Source organism: Antechinus flavipes, chromosome 1 (assembly GCF_016432865.1).
Source record: "Antechinus flavipes isolate AdamAnt ecotype Samford, QLD, Australia chromosome 1, AdamAnt_v2, whole genome shotgun sequence".
Taxonomy (NCBI): Eukaryota; Metazoa; Chordata; class Mammalia; order Dasyuromorphia; family Dasyuridae; genus Antechinus; species Antechinus flavipes.
In genome coordinates, this window is record NC_067398.1 from 465,919,853 (window position 1) to 465,933,798 (window position 13,946).

The 13,946-nt window shown below is 35.0% G+C and overlaps 1 long non-coding RNA gene across 1 annotated transcript; it reads right to left on the bottom strand.

Annotated features, from left to right (window-relative positions):
• Positions 1-63: 63 nt before the first annotated feature.
• Positions 64-10,126, bottom strand: LOC127543845 (uncharacterized). The gene is made up of 2 exons (XR_007949319.1): positions 10,023-10,126; positions 64-213 (listed from the first exon to the last, which is right to left on the bottom strand). It is a non-coding gene; the product is annotated as an uncharacterized LOC127543845 (long non-coding RNA).
• Positions 10,127-13,946: the final 3,820 nt, after the last annotated feature.

Here is a 13,946-nt window from a genome sequence, read left to right on the forward strand (position 1 = left end):
AGTGAAATGAGCAGAACCAGGAGATCATTATACACTTCGACAACGATATTGTATGAGGACATATTTTGATGGAAGGGGATTTCTTTGACAAAGAGACCTAACTGAGTTTCAATTGATAAATGACGGACAAAAGCAGCTACACCCAAAGAAAGAACACTGGGAAACGAATGTGAACTATCTGCATTTTTGTTTTTCTCCCCGGGTTATTTATACCTTCTGAATCTAATTCTCCCTATGCAACAAGAGAACTGTTCGGTTCTGCAAACATATATTGTATCTAGGATATACTGCAACATATCAAACATATAAAGGACTGCTTGCCATCTAGGGGAGGGGATGGAGGGAGGGAGGGGAAAAAAATTGGAACAGAAATGAGTGCAAAGGATAATGTTGTAAAAAAAAAATTACTCTGGCATGGATTCTGTCAATATAAAGTAATTATTAAATAAAAATTAAAAAAAATAACAATGCAAAGAAAGAGAAGAAAGCAATAGAATGGAAAAGATGAGTATTCTTCAAGAAAATTGGAGATATCAATGGAATTTTCATACAAAAATGGGCATGATAAAAGACCAAAAATGGTTGGAATTCAACAGAAGTAGAAAATATTAAGAAAACGTGAGATTATACAAGAAGGATTTTAACAACACTGATATCCACAACGGTATGGTAAATCAGTAGATTTAGAGCCAGATATCCTAAAAAATGAAATCAAATGGGCCATGGGAAGCATTGCTAACAATAAAGCTAATGGAGGTAACAGAATTTCAGCTGAGCTTTTTAAAATCCTAAAAGATGATGCAATTAAAAGAACTGCACTCAATAAGCCTACAAATTTGGAGAACTCAGCAGTGATCACAGGATTGGAAAAGATCAGTAAACATCCCCAATACTAAAGAAGAGAAATGCCCAAAGAATGTTTAAATTGCTGAAAAATTATACTAATTTACATGCCAGCAAGATTATGTTTGAGATTCTGCAAGCTAGACTTTAGCAATATATGAACCTAGAATGACCAGAAGTGCAGGCTGGTTTTCAGAGGCAGAGAAGTTAGAACTTAAATTGCTAGTATTCACTGGATTATGGAAGAGGCAAAGGACTTCCAGATAAACATCTACCTCTGTTTTATTGACCACAGTAAAGCCTTTGTGTGTAAATCACAATAAAATGTGGTAAGTCCTCAAAGAGATAAGCATAACAAATTATCTGATGTCTCTATGTGGGTCAAGAAAAACAGTCAGAACTGAACATGGAACAACTGATAGGTTTAAAATTGAGAAAGGAATCCAACAATGAATGCTAGATATTGTCACCTTATTTATTTAACTTATATGCACAGTGTATCATGAGAAATACCAGAGTGGACAAATCAAAAGCGAGAACCAAGGTTGCCAGGAAAAATAATAACAATCTCGGATATGCAGAAGATACCACTCTAATGGCAGAAAGTGAAAAAGAATTAAGAAGTCTCTTGAAGCTGAAAGAAGGCAGTATAAAATCTGACTTGAAGCTTAACAAATAAAAAAAAATCACTGCTCCCATCACTTCCTGGAAAATAGAGAGAGAAAAAATGGAAGTAGGGTTAGATCTTTTATGCTTGGGATCAACGGTCTTTGTAGACAGGGCAACAGCCATGAAATAAAAAGATCTTTACTCCTTGAAAGGAAAGTTATAGCAAATCTGGGCATCATATTCAAAAGCAGAAATATCCCCTTACTTCAAAGGTTTTTTTCAGTAGTAATGAATGACCGTGGTAAGGTGAAAGGAAAAGCTAAGCATTTCAGAATTGATACTTTCAAATAGTGATGTTTTAAGATTCCTTGGACAGCAAGGAGATCAAATAAAAATTCATTCAGACTGTTCATTGGAAGGACAAATACTAAAGTTGAAACTTAAATATTTTCACCACATAATGACAGGACTCATTAGAAAAGACTCTGATTTTGAGAAAGATTGAGGGAAAAAAGGAGAAAGATATAACAGAGGATAATATGGACAGATAATGTCACAGAAACAAGGAACATGAGTTTGGATAACCTTCAGGAGATAGTAGAGGTTGGAAGGGTTTGGCATGCTATAGTCCATGGAGCCATGGACTAAGCAACAAGAACAAGAGGAATTAGATGGCCTCTGGGAGGTTTATTGAACTTAAGCTTCTCCCTTAAAAAGGTCTTTAACTTTAGCACAAATATTTTTCCAATCTTGTGCTATGGCAGTGAGTCATAGAATATTAGTTTCTGAAGATTTGAAATTGAATGCCCAAAGAGCCGTAGAGAAGCACATGATGGGATAAGTAGTATGCAATACATTATATCTAAGGATTTGCGAAGGAGAGAGTATGTAAAGGCTATATGATCAAAGAAATGTATTACTTAAAAAAAGGAGTAAACTAGTAACATGAGAGGAAAGATAATGTCTAATGAATAGTCTCTTCTACTCTACAGTTATCCTCATAATATAAAGAAAGATGGAAGAAAAATTCTTATCACTGTGGAGAGCTTTTGAGAATTCTTAGGCAAGAGTTGCACAGGATGGTTAGGCAAATATGGAGTCAGATTTGGCCTCCAACATTTATTAGCTATGTGATCCTGGGGAAATAATTTAACAGAGTTCTGCCTGTCTCAAATGAAGTTATATTCTTAATGTGTAAAATTTGGATAATAATAGCACTTATTTCCCAGGATTATTATGAGGATGAAATGAGATAAAACTTGCAAACCACTTACCTGGCACATGATAGGCACTTAATACATTATTATTATTTTTATTGTTGTTTTTATTATATTTTTCATCTAGCATCTAGCATCTAGCAGTAGTAAGAGTCATAATAGCATAGTAGTAGTGGTAGTAGTAGTAGTATGTGCCTTGTATGAGGGAATATTTACATTGATGAGAAATATTGAATATTCCAGGAAAATGCATAATTTGAACAATTCTGACCCAAAAGACAAAATCCAATTAAACTTCAAAGAACAATAATAGTTCACATTTTCATTAAAATTTATGCTCTAAAAATCTTTCCTTATAACTATTGTATGAAATAAATGGTTAAAAATGATTATTTTCTCATTTTACATTGTGAAGAAGCAGAGACTGAGAAATTTAGTGACTTGCTCAAAATTACATAGTCAGAAAATGTCAGAGTAGGAAGCAAACCCTGTTTTTCCAAAGTTTGTTTCTATTTACTTAAATATCTACTTTATCTCTTAAACTAGTGATTATGATAAATACTTTTAAACAACTCACATTTCTAACCTATAATATGTATTTTTTTTTTTTGCTCAAATGCCAATTAAGAAGGGCAATTATACAGAAGCCTTGAAATGGAGAGAAATAAATTTTAAACTACAGTGTTTTGTCAGAATAAGATACCTCTCTGGGGACTCAAAGCCATAGAAAGAAAAATCATTGATTCCAACTTTCATATACATCAGAATATTTTTATAACGATATTAAAGGGGAGGGAGTAAGGTTGTGACTGAGGATGGGAGAAGTCTTATCCTAAGATGGAATAAGAGCTTAATAGCATTACCTTGAACTACATCTAGACTATCTAATATCATACTACTGCTGGTAGAAAGGGAACCTAGATTCCAGCCCTGGTTTTATAGTTAGTTAACTATGTCACTTTCAGCAAGGCACTTAATGAATCTGAGCTCATCTTTCTCACATTTAAAATTAAAGGATTAGCCAGATAAAGTCTAAAGCCCTAGTTTAAAAATCTTACAATTCCAAAATAGAAGAAACTTCCCCAATTTAGTTCACCACTAGGTGGTGGTATTGCAATGCTAAAATAGGGGGTTATTCTAATGATCTAATGTTACTTCTCCTTCGTTATTTACTTCAGGAAGATTCTCTTTCTTTTTTTCTAAGTATAAGATATTTAATAGGCTGTATACAAGGAGGATAGTTTTTAAACTTATCACTCATCATAACTTGTAATCTAATATCTACTGCTAAAATGTCAGCTGCATGCTAATGTGTTTTTTTCCAGCCTATAGAAATTGATTTTGACATCCAAGCAGAAGAATTAAATAATATGATTATTGAGCAAATATCTTTCAAAGTTATCTTGATTTTGCTATTTTTCTAAGAATATCTAATGTTGGCTATATAGGATGATTAAAGTGAATCCATTTCTTTGACCTTACTAAGGGAAGGTATAGATATATCTTATCTGATTTTTATAGTATTTTGTAGTAATATACTAAATCACACCCTTAATTTCCCTGGTATAAATGTTTCCCAGGGAAGGAAGGTCAAACAACGAAGATCAGCACTTACTTTGAGATTTCCTTATACAGAGTCATACAAACTGAGAGTCCCAAGAGGAATTTGTATTGTCCTATCTGTGACATGCAGATAGCTCACAATGTTAGTCCATCATTATATCTTGAACAGATCCTACACACAGTCAATAAGCTAAGCCCAGAACTATGTAGATGGGAGCCTGGGCTACATTGCATTTAGGAAGTGATCCCAAGCTCCTCACTACTACAAAAGCTCCTCTCTTTAACACTGCTTATGTCCCAATGATGCTGTAAGTCAGTGAATCATGAATACCCCAATCTAAGAAAAACCAAAATTATAAGTGATTCAGAGAGAGAGGAAATACACATTTATTAAATACCTACTAAGTGCCAGGCTTTGTGCTAAGCATTTAAGCATTTGATCCTCACAAGAACTGTGGGAAGTTAAGTTTTTATTATAAACTCTATTTTACAGCGTGAGGCTCCAAAGGAAAATGTGGAAGAGAAGAGATATTATACTATCTACCAAATTGAAGTTCTTCAGAATTGTTAATGCTGACCTCATGGTTGTATTCTTGGGAAACCTAGATAGTATACTACTGCCATCTCAGGAAACCAAATCCCTGATATTTGGATTGTCTTAGGAAAATCCTGAAATTCACCTGGCAAGATAAGGTAACAGACATTTAGGTCCTTTCTTGAACTGAATTGTCAAGCATTCAAATTCTATTGTAGATAATGCAACTTGGATGGGCTGGCCATGTTGTTTTAATGCCAACTCTACATTTACTTAAAAAATATTTTATGAAGAACCAACACAAGACAAGTCCTCACATGGTGAACAAAGGACACTCTCAATGTCTCTCTGAAGAACTTTGAAATCAGTTGTGTGACATGAGAAACACTGACATAAGGTCACCCAATATCGCACATCCACATCAAAGAAGGCACTGTGTTCTATGAGCAAATAAGAATTGCAGTAGACCAATAGAAACATGAAATGCACAATTTTAGAGATATCCCTATTCCAAATATTAACATGAACTATTTGTGCCTGACTTGTTCTGAATTTAAATTAATCTGATCAGCCTCAGACATAGTATAACTTTACTCCAACAGAATATTGTCATTTTGGTCCTCTTCAAGAATGAGGAACAGCAATTAACCAATTAACCAACCATTTTATAGTTGAGGAACCTGAGATAGAGAAAGATTAAGTAACTTTCCTGGGGGTGGGTGGGTCATAAAAATAAGTGTCTGACTGGTTTTGAATTCATCTTCATAACTCCAGACCCAGAAGTATTTCCAAGTGCTTCTAAGTAAATGGAAAGAAGCATGATGGCAATAATAATGGTGATACATTTAGAAGGACAATATAATAAAGAAGTGACAAAAAGACATTAGCAAAGAAATATGGAACAAGAAAAGAAGATACCATAGATGGGCCAGCTCTATGGTAAAAATGAGAGGCAACTGATCGTCAGATTATGTGCTATTATGCTCATGATATTGAAACAGTCACTAGGAATACTTAACATTGAGTGGGACCTGTATGAGAGATTTATAGAAGGGATTGTCAAGAATCATTGAGATTAAGATGGTATGGATGAATTGGGGAGGCAGTACCCACAGACATGAGGTCACAATTCCATCTAAACAAAGCGTTAGGCCATATTTTTCATTTCAATAATCATGTCACCTGCTAACAATTCAGAGGAGTGACATACATTCTATTTTCTATAGAAAGAACATTTTTTGGAGGGGAAGGGAGAGAATTATGCTGAAATGAGACTACATTTTCTTTAGTTCTAGCAAATCATTTCTCATTGTAATCTGGTTCTTCCTTACTTAAATCAAATTCATTTTCAATCTTGTCATTGTACTTAATTGGGCATTAGACCAAAGTTCATTGAAGATCCAAAGTCAAGAAAACTAATGTATATGGCTCCTATTGGCCTTACCTTTTTAAGAAAATGTGGCAGGGGCAGCTAGGTGGTGCATAGAGTATCAACCCTGAGGTCAGAAGGACCTGAGTTCAAATCTGGTCTCAGACACTTAAACACTTTTTAGCTGTGTGACCCTGGGCAAGTCACTTAATCCCAATTGCCTCAGCAAAAACAAAAAATGTGGCAGATATTTTGCTACCATGTATTTTCTATAGAATTAAGCATTTAGGTTGATCACAGTCTTGGTTGTTCATTATTTAATAAATAGTAAGTTCCTACTTTGAGCCAGGAACTGAATTATTGTTACAAAAAGCTAGGTGACACAGTGGTAGAGTGCAAAAACTAGAGTCAAATAAATCAAATTCAAATCCAACATCAGATGCTTCCCAGCTATATGACCTAAACTAAATCTAAAAATTTAATTAAGAGATTTTATAAAACTAGAATTTATTGAGATAATATTTATTTAGTGTGTAGCATAGTGCTTGGAAAGTACTTAATAGATTTTTAATAAATATTTCTTCCTCCCCCTCTTTCCTCAAAGGATCGAGATTATCCAAGAGCTGTTTGAAAATGATGGTCTAGGTATTACCACTTATTTTGACTCTTGTTACAAGAATTCCTAAAAAAGTTTATCTATCAGGAGAAGCTGGTATATTGGAGTCAAATGAAACCAGTTAGAGAAAGTGATTGTGAAATTTTCAGTGTGGCATTTCTACTTTAGATACCAATCAAAAGCTACCTATTGAGTCTTGATTTATTTTATTGATTGTCAAGACTTAAGAAGTATCAGATACTTTATTAGCTGTGAACCTAGAAAAGTCATTTTACCCTCTTTACCTCAGTTTTTTTTTTTTTTTTTTTATCTGTAAAATGGGCTGGAGAAAGAAATGGTAAAACACTCCAGTGTCTTTGCCAAGAAAACATCAAATGGCATCAAAAAGAGTCAGATATGACTGAAAAACAACTGAACAGACTTAGAAAAGTGATGGTGAAAAATGTTAATAATGTGGATTAAACCTTAAACATATATTTTTCTTTTTCTTTCTTTCTTTCTTTCTTTCTTTCTTTCTTTCTCTCTTTCTTTCTCTTTCTTTCTTTTTCTTTCTCTCTTTCTTTCTCTCTCTTTCTTTCTTTCTCTCTCTCTTCCTTCCTTCCTTCCTTCCTTCCTTCCTTCCTTCCTTCCTTCCTTCCTTCCTTCCTTCCTTCCTTCCTTCCTTCCTTCCTTCCTTCCTTTCTTCCTTCTTCCTTCCTTTCTTCCTTTCTTCCTTCTTCCTTCCTTCCTTCCTTCCTTCTTCCTTTCTCTCTCTCTCTTTCTTCCTTTCTTCCTTCCTTCCTTCCTTCTTCCTTCCTTCCTTCCTTCCTTCCTCCTTCCTTCCTTCCTTCCTTCCTTCTTCCTTCCTTCCTTCCTTCCTTCCTTCCTTCTTCCTTCCTTCCTTCCTTCCTTCCTTCCTTCCTTCCTTCCTTTCTTTCTTTCTTTCTTTCTTTCTTTCTTTCTTTCTTTTTCTTTCTTTCTTTCTTTCTTTCTTTCTTTCTTTCTTTCTTCTTTCTTTTCTTTCTCTTTCTTTCTTTTTCTTTCTCTCTTTCTTTCTCTCTCTTTCTTTCTTTCTTCTTTCTTCCTTTCTTCCTTCCTTCCTTCCTTCCTTCCTTCCTTCCTTCCTTCCTTCCTTCCTTCCTTCCTTTCTTCCTTCCTTCTTCCTTTCTTCCTTCCTTTCTTTCTTCCTTCCTTCCTTCCTTCCTTCCTTCCTTCCTTCCTTCCTTCCTTCCTTCCTTCCTTCCTTCCTTCCTTCCTTCTTCCTTTCTTTCTTTCTTTCTTTCTTTCTTTCTTTCTTTCTTTCTTTCTTTCTTTCTTTCTTTCTTTCTTTTCTTTCTTTCTTTCTTTCTCTTTCTTCCTTTCTTTCTTTCTTTCTTTTTCTTTCTTTCCCAGTTATTATTTGGAGAGTGAGGATAACTAACTCTGATTAGGGACCAAGTTTGCCTTGAGACAAGGTGGTGGTGATTGGTGGTATCTAGCTATATCTTAAATGCCACAGTGCTGATTTCAAGGAAGATTTTTGCTTTCTGGTTTAAGAAACAAATTCGTTTCCCTTTTCTAGCATAGCATCTGGCACATGATATCTAATCTAATCTTTTAAAGCAGTTGTTGCTTCAGTTTTGTGTTATATAGAGGAGTTATAGAGGTCAATTGAGTTCTAAGGATTGTGCTAAAAATATCCTGGATATAGCATTACTCCAGATAACATCTCATTCTACACTGGGTGAACATTTTTACATGGTGATTGGATACAAAAGAATAGTAAATGAGATCATGTGTCTAATTGGACAAGAGTGAAAGCCTTTAGCTAATTACTGATAGGCACTCTAATAGTAGCTATTTCTTGTCCTTTCTGATGGGGTTCTGATAGAAATAAGCCTAGAAATACTGCCATTATCCTTTAATATTTAATATTTCATGGACTATTGAATAAGTGACTAAAATAAGTTATTTTTGTCATTGAATAAAAGCATTGGGATTACAAGTTCGTCCTCTGTAAGCTTACCACAAGCCTCCTTGGCACTCTTTCAGTACTAGAGAACTCAACAGGCATAATATGTACCTCCTGCTGTTCCTACATGATTTTGATCTCCCCTGTTTGATTTCAAACCTAATCATCTGAAATTTCCCACCATGTAGCTTGGAGATTATCAGTACATTTCATGGCAACATAATGATCTTCTTAAATTTTTATGCATTTATATTATGTCTGGGACTTTCTGGGCAACAGTTTGTTTTCTCATAATGGTCTGGTTCCATTATAGTTAATTGGTTGTGTTCTCCAGGATAGTGAGGGGTCTGTCTTTGTAGTGTGGTGATTTTTTCCTTTTGTCTATGAAATATAATGAGTACCTTCTAGTCAATTGGTTGTGTGTTGTTTTGTATTTGGTAGGTCAGTCAGATAATAAATGTTTATTAAGTACCTACTATGGGCCAAGTTGGGATAGCTAGCTAATGTACGGGATACAAGGTAGGACCTACTATCAAAAAGACCTGAATTCAAATCCAGCCTTAGATACATTTCCTGAGCAAATCACTTCACCCAGCTGGCCTGTTTCCTCATCTATAAAATGAGTTGGAGAAGGAAATGACAAATCACTACAATACCTTTGCTAAGAAAACCGCAAATGAGAGTCACAAAAGAGTCAGATGAACTGAAAACAACTTTAAAAGGTGCTAGATCCCATGCTAAGCTGAGAATACAAAAAGAGGCAAAAGATAATTCCTGCCATCATAGAGCTCATGGTTAGGTGCTGAGATTTCTTAGCTTGAGGAAATGTGTTTCACAATTTCTTTTTTTGTAAATTATCAAATTGTGCATACCCTTTGATCCAGCAGTGTTTCTATTGGGCTTATATCCCAAAGAAATACTAAAGAAGGGAAAGGGACCTGTATGTGCCAAAATGTTTGTAGCAGCCCTGTTTGTAGTGGCTAGAAACTGGAAAATGAATGGATGCCCATCAATTGGAGAATGGCTGGGTAAATTGTGGTATATGAATGTTGTGGAATATTATTGTTCTGTAAGAAATGACCAGCAGGATGAATACAGAGAGGACTGGCGAGACTTACATGAACTGATGCTGAGTGAAATGAGCAGAACCAGAAGATCATTATACACTTCGACAACGATATTGTATGAGGACATATTTTGATGGAAGTGGATTTCTTTGACAAAGAGACCTGAGTTTCAATTGATAAATGACGGACAAAAGCAGCTACACCAAAGAAAGAACACTGGGAAACGAATGTGAACTATCTGCATTTTAGTTTTTCTTCCCGGGTTATTTATACCTTCTGAATCCAATTCTCCCTATGCAACAAGAGAACTGTTCGGTTCTGCAAACATATATTGTATCTAGGATATACTGCAACATATCCAACATATAAAGGACTGCTTGCCATCTAGGGGAGGGGGTGGAGGGAGGGAGGGAAAAAAAATTGGAACAGAAACGAGTGTCAATATAAAGTAATTATTAAATTAAAAAAAATACCTCAAAAAAAAAAAACCAATTTCTTTTTTGTTGTCGTTTTATTGAAGCATTTTGTTTTTACATTACAAACATTTCCTCTGTGACATCTGTCTTATAACAAAGTAAAACAATTAAGCCAAATTAATAATGCAATGACCCCATCTGAAAGTACATGCAACATTCCATATCTCTAGTATCTTCAATCTTTCTATTTTAAATGGTCATTAAAAATTAATAATAGCAATAACAAACAGCAATTGATAACATTTATATAATGCTTACTATGTGCCAGGCACTGGGCTAAGCACTTTCAAGTTATTGTTTGTCCTTTGTTTTCAAAGAGAGCCAATGTCATCTCAGATGATGTCTGGGACTTTCTGGGCAACAGTTTGTTTTCTCATAATGGTCTGGTTCCATTATAGTTAATTGGTTGTGTTCTCCAGGATAGTGAGGGGTCTGTCTTTGTAGTGTGGTGATTTTTTCCTTTTGTCTATGAAATATAATGAGTACCTTCTAGTCAATTGGTTGTGTGTTGTTTTGTATTTGGTAGGTCAGTCAGATAATAAATGTTTATTAAGTACCTACTATGGGCCAAGTTGGGATAGCTAGCTAATGTACGGGATACAAGGTAGGACCTACTATCAAAAAGACCTGAATTCAAATCCAGCCTTAGATACATTTCCTGAGCAAATCACTTCACCCAGCTGGCCTGTTTCCTCATCTATAAAATGAGTTGGAGAAGGAAATGACAAATCACTACAATACCTTTGCTAAGAAAACCGCAAATGAGAGTCACAAAAGAGTCAGATGAACTGAAAACAACTTTAAAAGGTGCTAGATCCCATGCTAAGCTGAGAATACAAAAAGAGGCAAAAGATAATTCCTGCCATCATAGAGCTCATGGTTAGGTGCTGAGATTTCTTAGCTTGAGGAAATGTGTTTCACAATTTCTTTTTTTGTAAATTATCAAATTGTGCATACCCTTTGATCCAGCAGTGTTTCTATTGGGCTTATATCCCAAAGAAATACTAAAGAAGGGAAAGGGACCTGTATGTGCCAAAATGTTTGTAGCAGCCCTGTTTGTAGTGGCTAGAAACTGGAAAATGAATGGATGCCCATCAATTGGAGAATGGCTGGGTAAATTGTGGTATATGAATGTTGTGGAATATTATTGTTCTGTAAGAAATGACCAGCAGGATGAATACAGAGAGGACTGGCGAGACTTACATGAACTGATGCTGAGTGAAATGAGCAGAACCAGAAGATCATTATACACTTCGACAACGATATTGTATGAGGACATATTTTGATGGAAGTGGATTTCTTTGACAAAGAGACCTGAGTTTCAATTGATAAATGACGGACAAAAGCAGCTACACCAAAGAAAGAACACTGGGAAACGAATGTGAACTATCTGCATTTTAGTTTTTCTTCCCGGGTTATTTATACCTTCTGAATCCAATTCTCCCTATGCAACAAGAGAACTGTTCGGTTCTGCAAACATATATTGTATCTAGGATATACTGCAACATATCCAACATATAAAGGACTGCTTGCCATCTAGGGGAGGGGGTGGAGGGAGGGAGGGAAAAAAAATTGGAACAGAAACGAGTGTCAATATAAAGTAATTATTAAATTAAAAAAAATACCTCAAAAAAAAAAAACCAATTTCTTTTTTGTTGTCGTTTTATTGAAGCATTTTGTTTTTACATTACAAACATTTCCTCTGTGACATCTGTCTTATAACAAAGTAAAACAATTAAGCCAAATTAATAATGCAATGACCCCATCTGAAAGTACATGCAACATTCCATATCTCTAGTATCTTCAATCTTTCTATTTTAAATGGTCATTAAAAATTAATAATAGCAATAACAAACAGCAATTGATAACATTTATATAATGCTTACTATGTGCCAGGCACTGGGCTAAGCACTTTCAAGTTATTGTTTGTCCTTTGTTTTCAAAGAGAGCCAATGTCATCTCAGATGATGTCTTTGAATTGGATTTAAATGGGGCAAAGTTGTGCAAAGTTGTCAATCTCACTCTCTTCCAGTGTCATTGATGTTCAGTGATAAGACAAATGTCAAGATGACTGGTGATGGCCTGGGATGCAGTGGATGACCTTAGCATTTTTGATGTCTGAAGTTCTAAGTGCTTCACAGGGCCTACTTCAGTTATTTTCATGGCCATTAGAACAAATTGTTCTCATCTGCCCATTTTGCCAGGAGAAGTCTTCATATGTTCAACATAGGTATTTCCTAACTTACTGATGGATTTATTCTGAATATAGTTTAGCCCATCTGCCAAGATAGTTTTACCAAGATCTGGCCACGTGCAACTTGGAACTCCAGGTGAGAGTCAGGTGACAGGTAGATACCAAAGATGAGCAGCCCTGAAAAAACTTCTGAAAGCCTTCACACCATACGTTAGTCTTCCCAGAACACCCTAATTATTGGGCAACCTAGTTAATAAAAATCTCTTTTTTTTTTTTCTGTTTACCTGCCATTCCATTGAAACAACAAAGAAAAGAAAAACAAATTTCTTGTTAACAAGTCATATTTTCTTATTCTCTTATTCCTTTAAAAATCTGCACTAATATATATAAGCCCTGGCTCCTTAAAGATGTTTTTTTTTCTTAATTTCTGGTAGCAATGATCTGGTCTTTTATTATTCTCAGGAACCCTGACATTTTTATGAATTAAAAGCTATTTGATTGCATTCCTTTAGGTATTGTCCATGATGAGTCCTTTGATTCTACTCTTGGATTTTAACATTCTCCTAAGCTCTGCCCAGAGGTAAAAGGATCATTTACGTTCAATAAGCCCAGTGCTGTGTTCTATATCATAATTTACTTGCTCCGTGAAGTAATATCTGCTCAAAAATAATTCCTTGTGTTTTTAACCTGTTTATTTTATTGTCAGAGAATACAGATCTCTTCTTTTTGACAAGTAAGTTTGTTTTTCCTCTGCTTACCTTGGGGTAAAAGACCATTTATTTCATCAATATTTTATAAATTTTTATGTGGATTCTTTCTAAATCCTACATCACAGTAGTATTGTAACCAATATTATTGATTGTTATTGAGTGAATAACTTAATCTTCTAACCTCTAGTTCAGATATTTTCCCCATGGAAATGAAGACTTTTCTTTCATTTTGTTTTCAGACAAAAAAAGAATAAGCCTTAATTTCTTATTTTCTTCCTCTGTGCCCTAACCCAGCTAACATACTGAGTTATGTTTGTGGTTTGTGTGGCTTGGTGTTATCACTATCTGCTCTTTCATGTACTCTGCAATACTGGCCTATTTCCAGTGTGCACTATGCAATCTATCTTTTGACCTTCAGGGTTTGCATTGGCTTTCTCCCATTCCTGGAATTCTCTTTCTCCTCATCTCTATCTTCTAACTTCCTTGGCTTCCTTCAAGTATCAGCTAAAATCCTATCTTCTGCAAAAAGTCTTTTTTAGTATGACTTAGTATTAGTGCTTTCTCACTGAGATTATCCTTAATTTATTCTATTTGCATATGATTTTTAATGTATTATCCCCCACCCCCAATCATACTGAGCTCCTTAAAAGCAGGGACCATCTTTGTCTTTCTTAGTATCCATAGTATCCATTGATCTCTAGTAGATGCTTAGTGAACACTAGTTGAATGACTAATTTTAGACAGATAACATAATATTATTAAGGTGGCTGACTGGTACCCAAGAGGAATTATCAGGTTACCTGCCATATGTGTCAAA